The sequence below is a fragment of the Pan troglodytes genome, chromosome 8 (assembly GCF_028858775.2).
Source record: "Pan troglodytes isolate AG18354 chromosome 8, NHGRI_mPanTro3-v2.0_pri, whole genome shotgun sequence".
Lineage (NCBI taxonomy): Eukaryota > Metazoa > Chordata > Mammalia > Primates > Hominidae > Pan > Pan troglodytes.
The window spans coordinates 96,504,296-96,519,267 of NC_072406.2; the positions used below are offsets into that span (position 1 = coordinate 96,504,296).

At 42.4% G+C, this 14,972-nt stretch overlaps 1 protein-coding gene across 8 annotated transcripts in view; it reads left to right on the forward strand.

Annotated features, from left to right (window-relative positions):
* Positions 1 to 611: 611 nt before the first annotated feature.
* Positions 612 to 14,972, forward strand: part of CCSER2 (coiled-coil serine rich protein 2) — a 186,123-nt gene continuing 171,762 nt past the window's right edge. For 5 of the 8 annotated variants that reach the window (XM_016918773.4, XM_016918774.4, XM_001155270.5 and 2 more), the window contains exon 1: positions 612 to 860. The gene's annotated coding sequence lies outside the window, so the exon portion shown is untranslated. Of the gene's footprint in view, positions 861 to 1,717; positions 1,844 to 14,972 lie in introns of all 8 variants that reach the window. The other 3 variants (XM_009458836.4, XM_054659756.2, XM_009458835.4) reach the window with 2 other exon arrangements.

The following is a 14,972-nucleotide window of genomic DNA, read 5'->3' on the forward strand; positions in this document are numbered from 1 at the left end:
TTAGTTGTAATTATTTCGGAGGCTTGGTGATGCACGCCTGAGGCGAGAGGATCGCTTAAGCCCAGGAGGCTGCAAGTGAGCTGTGATAGCGCCACCGAACTCCAACCTGGGTGACAGGGCGAGACTCTGTTTCAAAAAAAAAAAAAAAAAAAAGGGAAAACCAGATCAGCACTTGGGGTGCCCCTTCCCCTCAGCTTTAGCAAGATCCTGTGTTTTGATGCGGTAGGCAGGTGCGTGGTTCAGTCATGCCCAATGCTCAGACCACTCCTCACTTTTCACATCCAGGAGGAGGAGCTGTCAGGTTTGACCGCACTCAAGCAGCAAATGTAGTCCAGGGGACGGCTAGAGGTGAGGTCAGCCGCAAGACTGGCGTCACTGCGTGGGCCCAGCAAAAACCTGAGTCAGGAGGCGGCCAGGCAAGGTCAGTGGAGGGGGCGGGGCCCGAAGCGGAGGCGGAGCTTGGGAAAGCCTGGCGTGAGGGTGGGGCGGGGCCAGAGGTGGGCTGGGGGCGGGGCCAGAGGTGGGCTGAGGCCGGATCAGGCGGTGGGGGCGGTCCCCGTAGCCCCGTGAGGCTCGCGCCTGCGCACGGGCCCGCGGCGGGGCGGGACTGCGCGTGCGCGGTGCGCGGGCCCTGGAGGGCGGAGTCCGGGCGGGCGCCGGCCGAGGGAGGGGGCGCGGCGGCTTTGGAGTCCGGCGCTCCCTCAGGCCGCGGACGCGATGCTGGTTGCTGCGGCTCGGGCGGCGGGGCTGGCGGGGATGTGACGGGCGGCCCTTCGTCTCACCTTCCGTCCTCGGGCCCGCAGGTCGCAGGGCGGCCTGCAGCTGGGCCGCGGCCGAGGAGGCAGCGCGACCTCCGCACGGTGAGATCCGGGCTCAGGGCCAGAGCCGGGGCCGGGGTCGCGGCGGGCGCCGGGGGCAGCCCAAGACCAGGCACGCAGTCCGGGGCGGGGCGGAGGCCCGGACTCCCGGGCTGAGGCGGTGGCGCCCTCCTGTACCCGGCCTCCAGGGTGAGCCTCTCTAGCCCCTCGCGAGCCGCCGGACGCGGGGCGGGCGCGGACCCGGGAGGCCGGAGGGCGCCCTCCCTGCGGCTGTGACAGCGCGGGGCCTCGGGCCGCGGGCGCCGCCGCCTTTCAGGAGAAATCAGGGCGAGGCTGAGGCACTCTGATTTCGGAGCCTGGTTGCGTGTGAGGGTGGATAGGGAAAGTACCGGGGCTCCCCGAATGAGTTCGATTTTTTTTTTTTCTTTCAATTACTGGGCTAAATGAAAGACACACCCTAAAACACATCCTGAGGTGAAACTTTGGTGGGGCACACCGTTGCCGTAGGTTCAGATCTTCTCTCTTCTCTTTAGACATGTATTTTCATACATTTTTAAATAATGCACCTACTTTCTTGATAAAGTAAAAGGAGGAATGAAGGGACTCCTTTGTGGTGGTCCTTGGTGGCGAAGCTTGTTTCCATTTCAATAATTGCATATTCATCTGTGTGGGCTCCCCGACCAATGAGGCTGGCTGCTCCCAGACAAGGCCTTAGCGGAGTGGAAATGACTGATGCAGGGACTCTGTGGTCTCAGATTAGAGTGTTGGTAGCTCACTCCTGTAAGTGAGAGAAATTGAGCTTTAAGCTTTTAAAAATAGCCATATGAAAGGCATTCCTTTTCTCCTGAGCATTAAAATATAACGGAACCTATTAATTTGGCCAGTTGTTTTTTTTAAAGCATCATCTTTTAGACTAGAGACTTTAGAGATGGCAGCTGCTCTTTAACCAAAAGGAACTTAAGATGCTCTCCTGCAAAAGATGGGTTCAAAACATGTCTTATCCGTCATCCATATGTGATAAAAATGTAAGTATTCCTGAGTGTTTGCCTGAAATCAGTCTTCTTCCTCTTGGACTTTATTACTGTTTCTCTTAATTTATGAAAGCTTGTTACTATTATTTTTTGTTTTCGTTTGTGTTCTAAACAACATTGGCTTCAAATAATCTTCAGGTTAAAAATGCACACTTTGTTGAACCCTTTAGCCATAATTCATACTGTCGTACTTCAGCATAAGCCATAGTTAAGAAAGCACTAGAAGCCATCCTGAAAGCAAGCCGAAAGTCTCTATTAAGAATTCTGTAAAAATTCTACCTTTCCACATTCAGACCTGCATTTTTTGTTGCTTTGACTCAACTCCTTTGACTATTTTGGAGGAAGGGACTTTGAATCCATATTTACAAGTCCTTCAGTGACTCTCCATAGTCTATATCGATAAAATTCAAAGTCCTTCATGATTAGTGGTATTTGTCTCCATTCTAGTGTCATCTTCTACCATTATGCCTGCCCTCTCTATATAAGACTGTTGCAGTTCTCTGAAGATGACATCTTCCTCTGTGGTTTTTCAGTGTTCTTTGTTGAGAATTCTCTACCTAGTAAACAACTTGCCCTTGAAGACCTTACGAAAGTATCACTTCTGAGGCTTGTCTAGACATTTCATCCCTCTTGTCTTAGCTGATTCGTACACTCTCCAGTTAGTATTTGTCAACTGGTAGTTAATGATTTGTTTATGTGTCTGTCTCCACCAGGTTTTGGGGTTTCTTTTGTGTTTTTTGAGACAGAGTCTTGCACTGTGGCCTGGGCTGGAGTGCAATGGCCTCATCTCGGCTCACTGCAACTTCTGCTTCCCGGGTTCACGCGATTCTCCTGCCTCAGCCTCCTGAGTAGCTGGAATTATAGGCACACACCACCACACCTGGCTAATTTTTTTTTAGTAGAGACGGGTTTCAGTATGTTGGCCAGACTGGTCTCAAACTCCTGACCTCGTGATCCGCCCACCTCGGCCTCCCAAAGTGCTGGGATTGTAGGCTGGTTAGGAATGAAACTCCAGTTATGTTAAAAAAAAAATCCATTTTATGATACAGGAATAAAAAGGGCATGACCAATAAAGATTGCTGCTTCATTGGTCCTACAACTTTATTTTGAGGCGCAAAGTCACGCAGGTAGAAAGGGATGGCGGGGATTACAGTCCAGGTCTTTTGACCATCTGTGTATTTCACTTTTGCCCCCAGTCTCCTAATTCTAAATCTTAATTGTTTTACAATTTGAATGGGAGTTGTGAGCGACTTGGATGTGTTCTGAAAAAAGGGTCAATAGAATATTGAACTTGAAAGAATTAACAGATTATTTGGTTCAACTTTAAAAATTTTACGGTTAAACAACTCAGCCTAAAAAGACAACTTGTTTGAGATTGCTTAGGCTCACCTACATCTCATATCTCCTGACCTCATCATTGTGTGTTTTTCACTACTCCATGGTGCTTTGGGGTGAAATGAAGGAGCTGCCAGTTTTTCAGAGGGAGTGCAAATCTGCTTGCACTTTCTCCCTCTTTGAATACATGGCTGCCACTCCTAGGGACTTAGAACCCTTGTGGCTGAGAAACATGATAATTCATTTGGGGATATGGGAGAAACCTAACCTTCACTATTCCTCTCAGCCAGATAGTTTTAACTTCAGTGCTTGGGGCCCTCTCTCCAGATGCCCCATAACAAGTGGCTTCTGATCACCATATGGACATCTCACATACAGTTAAGTTCTGATGGTACAATGAGATTTTAATATAAGAAGGTTGCAGCTGGCTAATAGCATGGCTAAAATTACTTGTGTGGCTTGTCTGTGAGAGGAGCCTATCTTACTCCTATGTGATAGGATTTTGGGGGAAAAAATTGATGATTGTGGCTGTCTCTAAAAAGTTGAAATGTGTACTTAGTGGTGTGGGCCTGACCAATTCCAAAAGGCTTTTTATCTTACAAACAATGGTCAAAGAAATTTTAAAAATCAAAACAAACTTTTAATTTTTCTTCTTATTTCTTGTCATATCTTAGTGATTTTATATGATAAAGCATACACATAATGCTTAATATTTGCTTTCATATTTGATGTTTTATTTTTGCTATAGTTTTTATACCTTTAGATGATTATACAGTGTTACAATGTCATTTCTTAATAATTGGACATCTAGATTGTTTACTATTTTGCAGATAATGCCGTTAGTATATAGCTGTTTATCATTTTGCTTCTTCCCTTTGGGCTAAAGGCCCAGGAGCAGTATTACAAAGTCAGAGGGTATGAAGGTTTTGTTAATTCCGAAAAATATTACTAGATTTACTTCTAAAAGATATTGATTTACAGACTCCAGTAGAGTTTGGTTGACCATTTCTATCATACTTTATAGGTTTTTGCTTTTAAAAGTTTGTTTTTTAAAAATGAGGATAAGGTTCCTTGCAGTTTAACATCATAGTCCATAATAGACAAACAAATGCAGTATTCTTCTAGTTTTATTTTCTCCTTTATTTGTCCATTGTCCATAAATTTATTGGAATCTTCTCACCAATTTTCATTAGCACTAACATCATAAATATATTAATCTCTTGAAAAACATTTCTGATCTATTTTTTCTTATTGTAGGCTTTATAGATTTTATATTATTAAATTTATATATATATATATATATATATTTTTTTTTTTTGAGACAGAGTCTTGCTCTGTCGCCAGGCTGGAGTGCAGCGGTGCCATCTCGGCTCACTGCAACCTCCTCCTCCTGGGTTCAAGCGATTCTCTTGCCTCAGCCTCCCCAGTAGCTGGGACTACAGGCACGCGCCACCATGCCTGGCTAATTTTTGTATTTTTAATAGAGATGGGGTAATCCCTATATTATATATTTTTTTAAAAAATCAGTGTGGCTGGGTGTGGTGGATCACACCTGTAATCTCAGCACTTTGGGAGGGTGAGGCGGGAGAATCGCTTGAGCCTAGGAGTTCAAGACCAGCCTGGGCTGTTAACATAGTGAGACCCCCATCTCTATTTTAAAGAAAAAAGATAAAAAAGTCAGTGATTTTTGTCCTTTGATTGTGTTTTTTGAGAATGAATGCCATGTACCTGTTTGATGCATACTTTTATTTTCTTAAGCTTCTAGAATTCATTTTGTTATGTATATATATTTGGAAAGTTAATATACAACTGAGATAAAATTTCATTTATGTGTATTTTATATTATAGAAAACTACATTATTATGTTTTCATTCTTTTTTCTGAACTTAAATAGGAAAACAAAACAAAATAACCTAACTTTAATACAAATGTGTACTTGTTTTTTAATAAATTATGGTAAGTTTTAGTTAAACTAACATTTTTATGACAGCAATATATTGGTTAATTGAAATTTTTGTCTGTTCAAGATTAACCAGAGGGTTGTCTTTAACTCTTATTGTTAATCATTCTAAAATATATGAAAGGAAACCTTAGTAATCTGCTCCCACTGGGGAGCAGGTTACTCCCATTCTAGATAGATGAGACATCCCAGGATAATAGTTAACATTGAGTGCTGGGTTTTTTGCTGGTTCTTGGCATGGAGTTTCTTACCTAATCCTCACAGCAACCCTAGGAGGTAGGGTCTTTTAGTATCCTCATTTTGTGGATATGAAAATTTAGAGACTGTGACCTGCCAAGGATAACATAGATAGTAAGCATTGGAACTGGAACTCAGCTTGCTTTTAAAAGATGCTATTTCAAAAGTATTATCTTATTATCCATGCCAAGGATTTGGACTTCATTTCTTAGACATTGGAAAGATTAGGTGTTGCAAAGCAAGGGGATGATATGGTATGTTATCTCTTTTAGGGAGATTGCTCATGTGACAATGTGGCTATATATTGAATTATGTTTATAATAGGAAGTGGTTGAAATATTCATGTGAGAAATGAAGGCTAAACCTTGAGGTGGAAGTGGAGATCGGGATATTTTGGAAATATATAGGAATTAGTAACTGATACACAACAGAGTGGGAAGGCAGTGTATTGATTTGGAAGACATTGAGTGGGGTAATGACAGATGAATATGTGCTCACAGCACTTTGTTATATTTCTTTCACAGCGTTGACTGTGATGTATTGTACCTATTCTAGTAACATATCTGTCTCCCCCACTGGATTGTGTGCTTGTCAAAGATAGGGACTGAGTAGAGGAATGAGTGAATATAGGATGAAATAATACAGAAAGGTCAAGAGACTGAACTGGGAAACACCAAATTACCAAAATGAAAGAGTGGGTGGAGGAAGAGTAGCTCTAGAATGTGACACCTGTCAGGGAGGATGGGGGAAGAGCCATCAGGGAGGAGGCAGAGGGGTAGGGAAGTATTAGCACAGACATGAGCATGTAGAATGCTGCCACCTCAGGCTACAAACAGTTGTGGTTGGTGTGCCCTGCTGTCATAAGCTGCTTGTGGTTGTATAGGGTGAACTTGTCTTTCCGTTGTTATTGACTACTTAAGTTTTCTCTGAGTATCTGATGGCTTTCTGCCTCTTTGGCTTCTGACTTCTGCTTGCTACAGGTGCTGATGCTGGGGTGTGATTCAGCCTATTGAGATCAACCAATGAGAACAGGCCTTTCTTTTTAAGTGAATTGACCAATCATAGTATGTGAGATGTAATTTCTGAGTTTTTAGCTCTTCTCTGATGAGTTGATTGGTTTGGAATGTCCTAGAGTTACTTCTCTACCTTTAAAGACTTCTGGTTGATTATATTAAGGTTTGGAGCCATTGGGAAGCCAGAGGATTCTTAAAGGTTGGATCCATGAGCACTGAAGTTTTTTTACCTGTTTATTTTTTCAAGTTGATCAATAGCTTAGTTTCAGTATAATTGGATCATCTTTGAAGACTGTTGGTCTTAAAAATGCCACAGATTATTCCAAATAATTAAGAATCTCTGTTTGCTTTGTACTTTATAGCTGCGTAAGACAGGGGCTTGTTTTAAATTTTCTTGGTCAGCTCCTAACTTACTTCATATGTCTGTTTTTCAAAGAGTTACTTGGTAAAGGAATTTGCTATTGATTTTTTTCTACAACCATTTGCTTCAGGCCGTCCTTACCCTCTGTTCTTTGCCTTCTCCTGTTTTCATCTACCCTGTTTCTGTCCTTGATAAGGACAGTGGGAAAGGGAAAAGAGAAAAAGCATGAGGGATTACTCCTTCCTTCCCTTTGTTATGGTAGTTGTTACTGCTCTCCTCCCTGCCATTGCTGCTCCCAGCTGTTCACTTTGGCATGGTCTCCTACCCTGTATCTTGAGTTCTGTGTGTGAGAATAGAAATGCAAGGCATGGCTCTTTAGCTGAGGAACGATGGGCATCTCAGGGTTTTGGTCCTTCTGTGATCTCTCTTTTGGTGCCTGGTATTGAAAAGCCCAGTGACATCTTGTATCTGAGCAAGTGTTTTCTGTTCCCCAGCATTCTACTTCTCTCTCTCTCTCTTTTTTTTTTTTTTTTGAGACAGGGTCTCTGGACCCAGGCTGGAGTGCAGTGGTGTCATCATGGCTTACTGCAGCCTTGACCTCCTGGGCTCTAGCTATCCTCCTGCCTTGGCTTCCCAACCTGTACTCAACCTGTAGCTGGGACTACAGGCATGTACCACCATGCCTGGCTAATTTTTAAAATTTTTCATAGAGACAGGGTCTCCCCATGTTGCCCAGGCTGGGCTGAAACTCCTGGGCTCAAATGACCCTCCTGCTTTTACCTCCCAAAGTGCTGGGATTACAGGTGTGAGCCACCACAACTGGCCCTGCTTTTCTTTAAAATGCAAAATTAAATTCCAGTCCTGTTTTTTTGAGTTGCCTACCCTCCTCCCCAACACGGCCCCCATGTCAAGATTGCAAAACCTTTGATGACGAAGGCCCTAGTGAATACGCTAGGGACAAAGAAGCAAGACAGATACCAGAAGGTACTTTGAATTGTTGTTGTCATCATATTAATGATATTTCGTTGCAGCCTGAGTGCTTTAGGGCAATTTGAGAGCTTTCTCTGACCATTATCTCTTGGCAGCCAGTGTTAGGGTTGGGAGTTATATAATAATTTTCTCTGAAGACCTTAGCTTAGAAAAACAGGGACTATTCATAATAGCTATTTAAGTCTGTAGAATGGACTTGATGATATTTTGGTCAGAGTTGGTAGGCCACTTTATAGGAAACATCCAGGTGATATTTCTTTTCGGGGTGGGGAGGCAGGGATGGCCATCTTTCTGTTTTGTTTTGTTTCTTTTCCTTATTTAAAATTTTTTCTCAGGTATATTTTCCTCATTTTAGGAGTAGTATGGTATGGCTTGTCAACCTTTATTTATTATTGGTACTAGCTAGAGTTGTAGACTTGGCCATTGTTGTGGCCTTTCTTGCAGTCATGTTTTTCCAGGACTTGAGATGTTTTACATTCTAAATTCCTTCAATCCTGGCTTAGAGAATAGATTCTCAGTCTGGATTTTTCTCATTCATTCATTCAAGAAATGTATTCCGAGCACTTGCTAGGAATAGTTCAGTCAACAAAACAAATTTTGTGCCTTTGTGGAGCTTACATTCTAATGACAAGATACAGAAAATAAGTATATGTGTAATATGTCATCTATTACATTGCTGTGGAGAAAAAGCAGGAAGAGGTGAAAAGAACATGTGAGGGTGATGCTGCTGTTTTATCTAAGGTGGTTAGGGAAGGCTGTAATAAAAACTAGTATTTGAACAGAGATCTTGAAGAAAGAATGTGATCTATGCAGATATTAGGAGAGAGAGAGTACTTGATGAAGATAGAACTGGAATACAAAGATCCTGTGGCTGAAGCTTGCTTGACCTGTTCTAGGAGTGGCAAGTAGGCCAGTGCAGGCATTGAGGGGAAATGATTGGTAGATGAGGTCAGAGAGGTGGGTTGGGTTGGGGGGGATGCTTGATCATATATGGCGTTGTAGGCCAGTGAGACTGGCTTTTAAAAGGTGGGGAGCCACCAGAGTTTTGACTTGTTATAAGTAGAACTCTCAGCTGCTATGTAGAGAATGTCAGGGGTGGCGCATAATGAGATTATTTAGCAGGCGCAGCAGTAATCCTAAGTGGGAGATGATGATTTTAGGCAGGAATTGGGAGAAATGCCCACATTTTGTATACATTTTGAAGCCAGAGCCAACAATTTAATGATGGATTGAATGTGGGCTGAGTTTGGCCTGAAAAACTGGACAAATGGAGTTAACATTTCCTGAGATGGGTAAGAGCGCAGAAGAAGCAGGGTTTTAGCAGGGGAAGTAATGAGTTCAGTTTTGGACATTTTAAGTTAGTAATCTAAGTGGAGATATGGTGAAGAGAGCTGGGTATGCACAAGTCTGCAGTTCACAGCAGAGGTCTGGGTTAGAGATATATAAATTTGCAGTTATTAGCAGAGAGATAGTATGTAATGCCTCGAGAATGGATTAAAATAATTTAGGGAGTGAATGTGGCTGGAGAAGTCCCACAAGTTAGCCTTGGGATCCTGTAATGTTTTCAGAGGGAGAGAAACTAGCAGAGGAGACCAAGAAGCCGCACGCCTATAAAGAAGGAAGAGAATTAAGACTGAGTTGTATCACTGAAGCCAAGTGAAATGTTTTAAGAAGGAGCGAGTGAGTAATCAGCTGTGTCAGATGCTATTAGATTGAGGACTAAGATAAAGCAATATGAAAATCATTGGTGACCTTAACAAGTTGTTTCTGGTTTAGTGGTGGAAGTGAAGACTTGATTGGAGTGGGCTTAAGAGAGAATTGGAGGAAAGGAATTGTAGACTGCTGGGATAGACAGTTTCTTCAAGGAGTATGCTGTAAAGTAAAGCTAAATAACAGGGTGGTAGCTGGAGGGGATGTCCAGTCAAGGAATTGTTTTTTAAAAGATGGATGCTTTTCTTTTTTTGTATTCTTATTTACATACTGTAAACCAAAAAGTATCTGAGACAGGTCTCAATCAATTTAGAAGTTTATTTTGCCAAGGTTAAGGATGCATGCCAGGGAGACAAGTCTGTCTTTCTCCAAAGATGATTTTGAGGGCTTCAGTATTTAAATGGAAAAAGCAGGCTGGAGGGGCAAGAGAGAGGGTATTATCACATTACTGAATCCACGTGTTGCGAAGGAAAAGGAGCAGGTGGGGAATAGTTGGTTATGTATTTGTTAAGGTGAACACTGAGTAGTTACCCGTGGGCACATTTAACTTCTTATCTGTAGCTATCAGCTTAGAAACAAAAGGAGAGGGGGCTGGGCACGGTGGCTCAGCCTCTAATCTCAGTACTTTGGGAGGCTGAGGCAGTTGGATCACCTGAGGTCAGGAGTTCGAGACCAGCATGACCAACATGGTGAAACCCCATCTCTACTAAAATACAGAATTAGTCGGGCATGGTGGTGCATGCCTGTAATCCCAGCTACTTGGGAAGCTGAGTTGAGGCAGGAGAATTGCTTGAACCCGGGAGGCAGAGGTTGCAGTGAGCCGAGATCGCGTCATTGCACTCCAGCCTGGGCAACAAGACAGAAACTCCAAAAAAAAACTTAAAACAAACAAACAAACAAACAAAAAAACCAAAAACAACAAACCAAAAAAACCCCAACAAAAAACAAAAGGAAAAGCAGCTTCTTTTGTGACTCAGCTTCCAGCTTACTTTTTTTTCTTTTGGCATAGTGAAATTAGGGTCCCAAGTTTTTACTTTCACAATACAAATATATGTAGTTAACAAAATGTTTCAACAGAGAAAAAAAATGCAGGATCTACGTCGTTGAAACGTAAATGAAATTATCCTAATCTGTGCACTCAAGGTCCATCGTCATCATCATGATGGACTGTACTGCAGTTTTGTGCAGTGCTTGCCTTGTAGTAGCTTCAAAATTTTGATTTAGCAACCTATTTGTTATGGTAGTTTTACCTTTTTAAAAATAAAAGTTAAATTGCAGAACAAATGAGCAACTTTTCCAGGGAAATTTTGACAGCTACTCTTCTCCACCACCCCTTTTTTTCCTAATGTACCTGATCTCATTTTACTGTAACTGCTTATGATTATTGAGTTGATGTTTGAGATGAATTCAGAAACTGTGTTGAAAGCACATATTACAGTTATAGCACTTTATATGCCTCTTTTCGTGGTTCATTTATGTTTAAGTAAGTAGTAGTCAATATTTAGTGTTGGAGCATCATTACAGTTGCTTCTTAACCCTCTTCATTGGTCTTTCTCCAGATTTTCTTCCCTTAGCCACTGATCCATGCCCCAACTTTTGGATTTCCGAAACACAGATCTGACCAAGTTCTGTTTTTGCTAAAAAAAAATCTTCTGTGGCTCCCTATTCTCTACAGAAGTTAATTTTCTTTTCTTTTCTTTTCTTTTCTTTTTTTTTTTGCCTGTTTACCCACCTTTTGCCTGCACATGCTTTAGGGGATCTGGAGTGCTCCCTAGGGTGTCTTGCTGTGTTGGCCAGGCTGGTCTTGAACTCCTAATGTCAAGCAATTTTCCCACCTTGGCCTCCCAAAGTGCTGGAATTATAGGCGTGAGCCACTGTGCCCAGCCTCTGTAGGGGATTCTAATGCACATGTGATGTTTCTTACCATAGGACTACAGAGTAAAGATCAGATTTTTCATTAGCATACAGATAGTACTCCAAGAGGAGATTCCATGAAAATGAGAAATGCTTTGACATCTCTCTGCTTTTGCACATACTATTACTTTTTTTTTTTTAATTTATTTTTTATTTTTTGAGACGGAGTTTTACTCTTGTTGCCCAGGCTGGAGTGCAATGGCGTGATCTTGGCTCACCGCAACCTCTGTCTCCCGGGTTCAAGTGATTATCCTGCCTCAGCCTCCCAAGTAGCTGGGATTACAGGCATGCGCCACCACGCCTGGCTGGTTTTGTATTTTTAGTAGAGACGAGGGTTCTCCATGTTGGTCAGGCTGGTCTCGAACTCCCAACCTCAGGTGATATGCCCGCCTTGGCCTCCCAAAGTGCTGGGATTACAGGCATGAGCTACCGTGCCTGGCCACTATTTCTTTTTTTGTAGAATACCATTCATCTTCTCAGCCTTCTCATTAAATCACTTTATCTTTTTTATTTTTTTATTTTTTTGAGACGGAGTTTCACTCTTGTCGCCCAGTCTGGAGTGCAAAGGCACAATCTCTGCTCACAGCAGCCTCCGCCTCCCAGGTTCAAGCAATTCTCCTGACTCAGCTTCCCGAGTAGCTGGGATTACAGGTGCATGCCACCACGCCCGGCTAATTTTTTATATTTTTAGCAGAGGCGGGGTTTCACTATGTTGGCCAGGCTGGTCTTGAATTCCTGACCTCAGGTGATCCTCCTGCCTCGGCCTCCCAAAGTGCTGGGATTACAGGTGTGAGCCACTGCGCCTGGCCGTCACTTTATCTTTTTAAGAGCCCAACATAGATGCCTCTTCTTCCAGGAAAGCTGCTAGACATATGTTCATTATGCCTCTTCCATCTGTCCTTCATTATATTCTGTTACTTGTGTTCCTGTTAACATTATGAGGTTTTTTTGTTATAGTATTTGCTGTATTTTACTGTTTGTTTTCGTGACAGGTTGCTCTCTTGCCCCCACTTATAGACAGTCAATAAATTTTTTGTTGAATGAATGAGTAAAGCAAATAATTATCCAATGTTGACCCAGTTTTGATTGACCCATTTGGTTGGGAATTTACGCCATTCAATTTGTACAGAATATACAAATAAGCAATTCGAATAGTGTTCTTAAACACAGTCATATCCTAAAGTCTTAGGAAATTCATATTTATTAAATATTTCTTTTCATGAACAAATAATGAGACTTGTTGATGATTTATTTTCTATCCCATATCTCTATTTTTGTCTGAATTTTTTTCCTTCTCTGGTTTTTTTTTTTTTTCCTCTTTGACGTCTCTATTTGGATGTTGACCTTAACCATCCTCTTACCCTGACACTCATCCCCTAAACTTGATCCCCCTCTTGGCTTCTCCATTAGTGTTTTCTCTGTCACCATCTTACAAGTCATTTAGGTTTCTCTGTAGTATCTGTAGGTCTTACTTCTACATCTGATGAGTTACTGAGTTCAACAAACGTTTTTTGGCCACTTCCTGTGTTCCCGACTTGTTAGTGTTAGTAATAAGAGGCTGAACAAGAGAAGGTCCGAGTCTGCAAATGATTATGATACAATGTGATAAGTGTGGTAATACAGTAATAGTGGAATATTTAGGGCACTATTAGAAGATAGGAAAGAAAAACAGTGTTTTTCCTACTCTCATGTACCACTCAACGTAACACTTTTTTTTTTTTTTTGAGACAGTGTCTTGTTCTGTCACCCAGGCTGGCGTGCAGTGGCTTGATTATAGGTCACTGTAGCCTTAACCTCCTGGACTCAAGTGATGTGCCCTCCCGAGTAGCTGGGACTACAAGCGTGTGCCACCATGCCCAGCTAATTTTTAAACATTTTTATGTAGAGGTGGGGTTTTGCCAAGTTGCCCAGGCTTGTCTCAAACTCCTGGCCTCTAGGATCCTCCCACCTTGGCCTCCCAAAGTGTTAGAATTACAGGCACAAGCCACTGCACCCGGCCTTTGTAACTCTGTAACTCTTTTTTTTTTTTTTTTTTTTTTTTTTTTAGAGGCGGAGTTTTGCTATCTTGCCTGGGCTGGTCTCAAACTCCTAGCCTCAAGTGATCCTTCTGCTTCGACCTCTCAAAGTGCTGGGATTACAAGAGTGAGCCACATAGCACTTGGCCACACAGCACCTCTTACACTAAATGTATGGAGATTGTTTTGCCAGACACCAAGCAATTCTGACACCATAGTCTCCAGTGAAGAACAGCTGGATGCCCTATGATTTAGTTCCAATCTAACACTGTCTACCTGTAGATAGTGTTAAATGCTGTAGGATAAGGTCTCAGTCCCACAAGACGGCGCCATCCCCCCCACCACTTCAGATGCATGCTCCAGGTTGTGACCTGTGTCTATGACCAGCCATAAATTGGGGTTCCCATGACCCCCTTCTTGGGACCTCTTCAGTTAATTTGCTAGAGCAGCTCATAGAACTTAGGGAAACACTTTACTTATGTTTGCCCATTTATTAAACAGCATATTTTAAGAAATATAGATGAACAGCCAGATGGAAGAGATGAATAGGGTAGGTCATGGAAAGGGGCATGGAGCTTCTCTGTCCTCTCTGGGTGTACCACTCTCCAGGTATCTCCACGTATTCAGCTCTCTGAACCCTGTCCTTTTGGCCTTTTATGGAGGTTTTATTACATAGGTATGATTGATTACATCATTGGCCATTGGCGATCAACTCAACCTTCAATCCTCTTCCCCTCCCTGGAGGTTGGGGGATGGGGCTGAAAAGTCCCAATCTGTACTCATGCTCTGGTCTTTCTGGTAACCAGCTTCCATCCTGAGGTTAACTAGGGGTCCCCAGCTAGCAGTCCTCATTAGCATACAAAAGACACTCATCACTCTGGAGATTCCATGGGTTTTAGGAGCTATGTGTCAGGAACCAGGGGCAGAGACCAAATGTGTATGGGATATGATATCATATCACAGTATCACAGGCAGCCTGGGAATAAAGAATATCTCTTTCACATATTCCTTATTTTTTACTTTGGCTACTGCCAATCTCTTTCGGGTCCTCATTACTGTTTAGATAATTGTAAGACCTTTTAGTAGCTACTCCTGCCTTAACTCTTGTCATTCCAGTTCCTCATGTACCCTGTCATGTACCCTGTCATCCAATTTTCTCAGACATTTTGAGAAAATTGTCTTAAAAAGTGGGAAAAAATGTTACATGCCTTTCCTTCTCCTGTTCACAGAATAAACTCCAAAAATAAAATCTAGAATTCAAAGCCCTTGACTCAGACTTCCTTTTCTTGTCTTCTGCTACATGAACCTTTCATGCAGCAAAACCTTCTACATTCTGTTCCAAACACACTTCACACATTCTTTTTTTTTGCGTTGTGTACTACTCATTCCCCCGCAACATTTTACTTTTGCTTCCTCTGTTTACAGAAACTGTATCTATCTGTTGACATAGTTCTTAATTGTTAAATCCACTGTGAACCTTAGACCATCATGCCCATGTTCTTGAACTTTCTTTGCCTTCCAAAGCATCGTTCTCCTGTTTCTCTTTCTCTTTCTTTTTTCTTTTGAGATGGAGTCTCGCTCTGTCGCC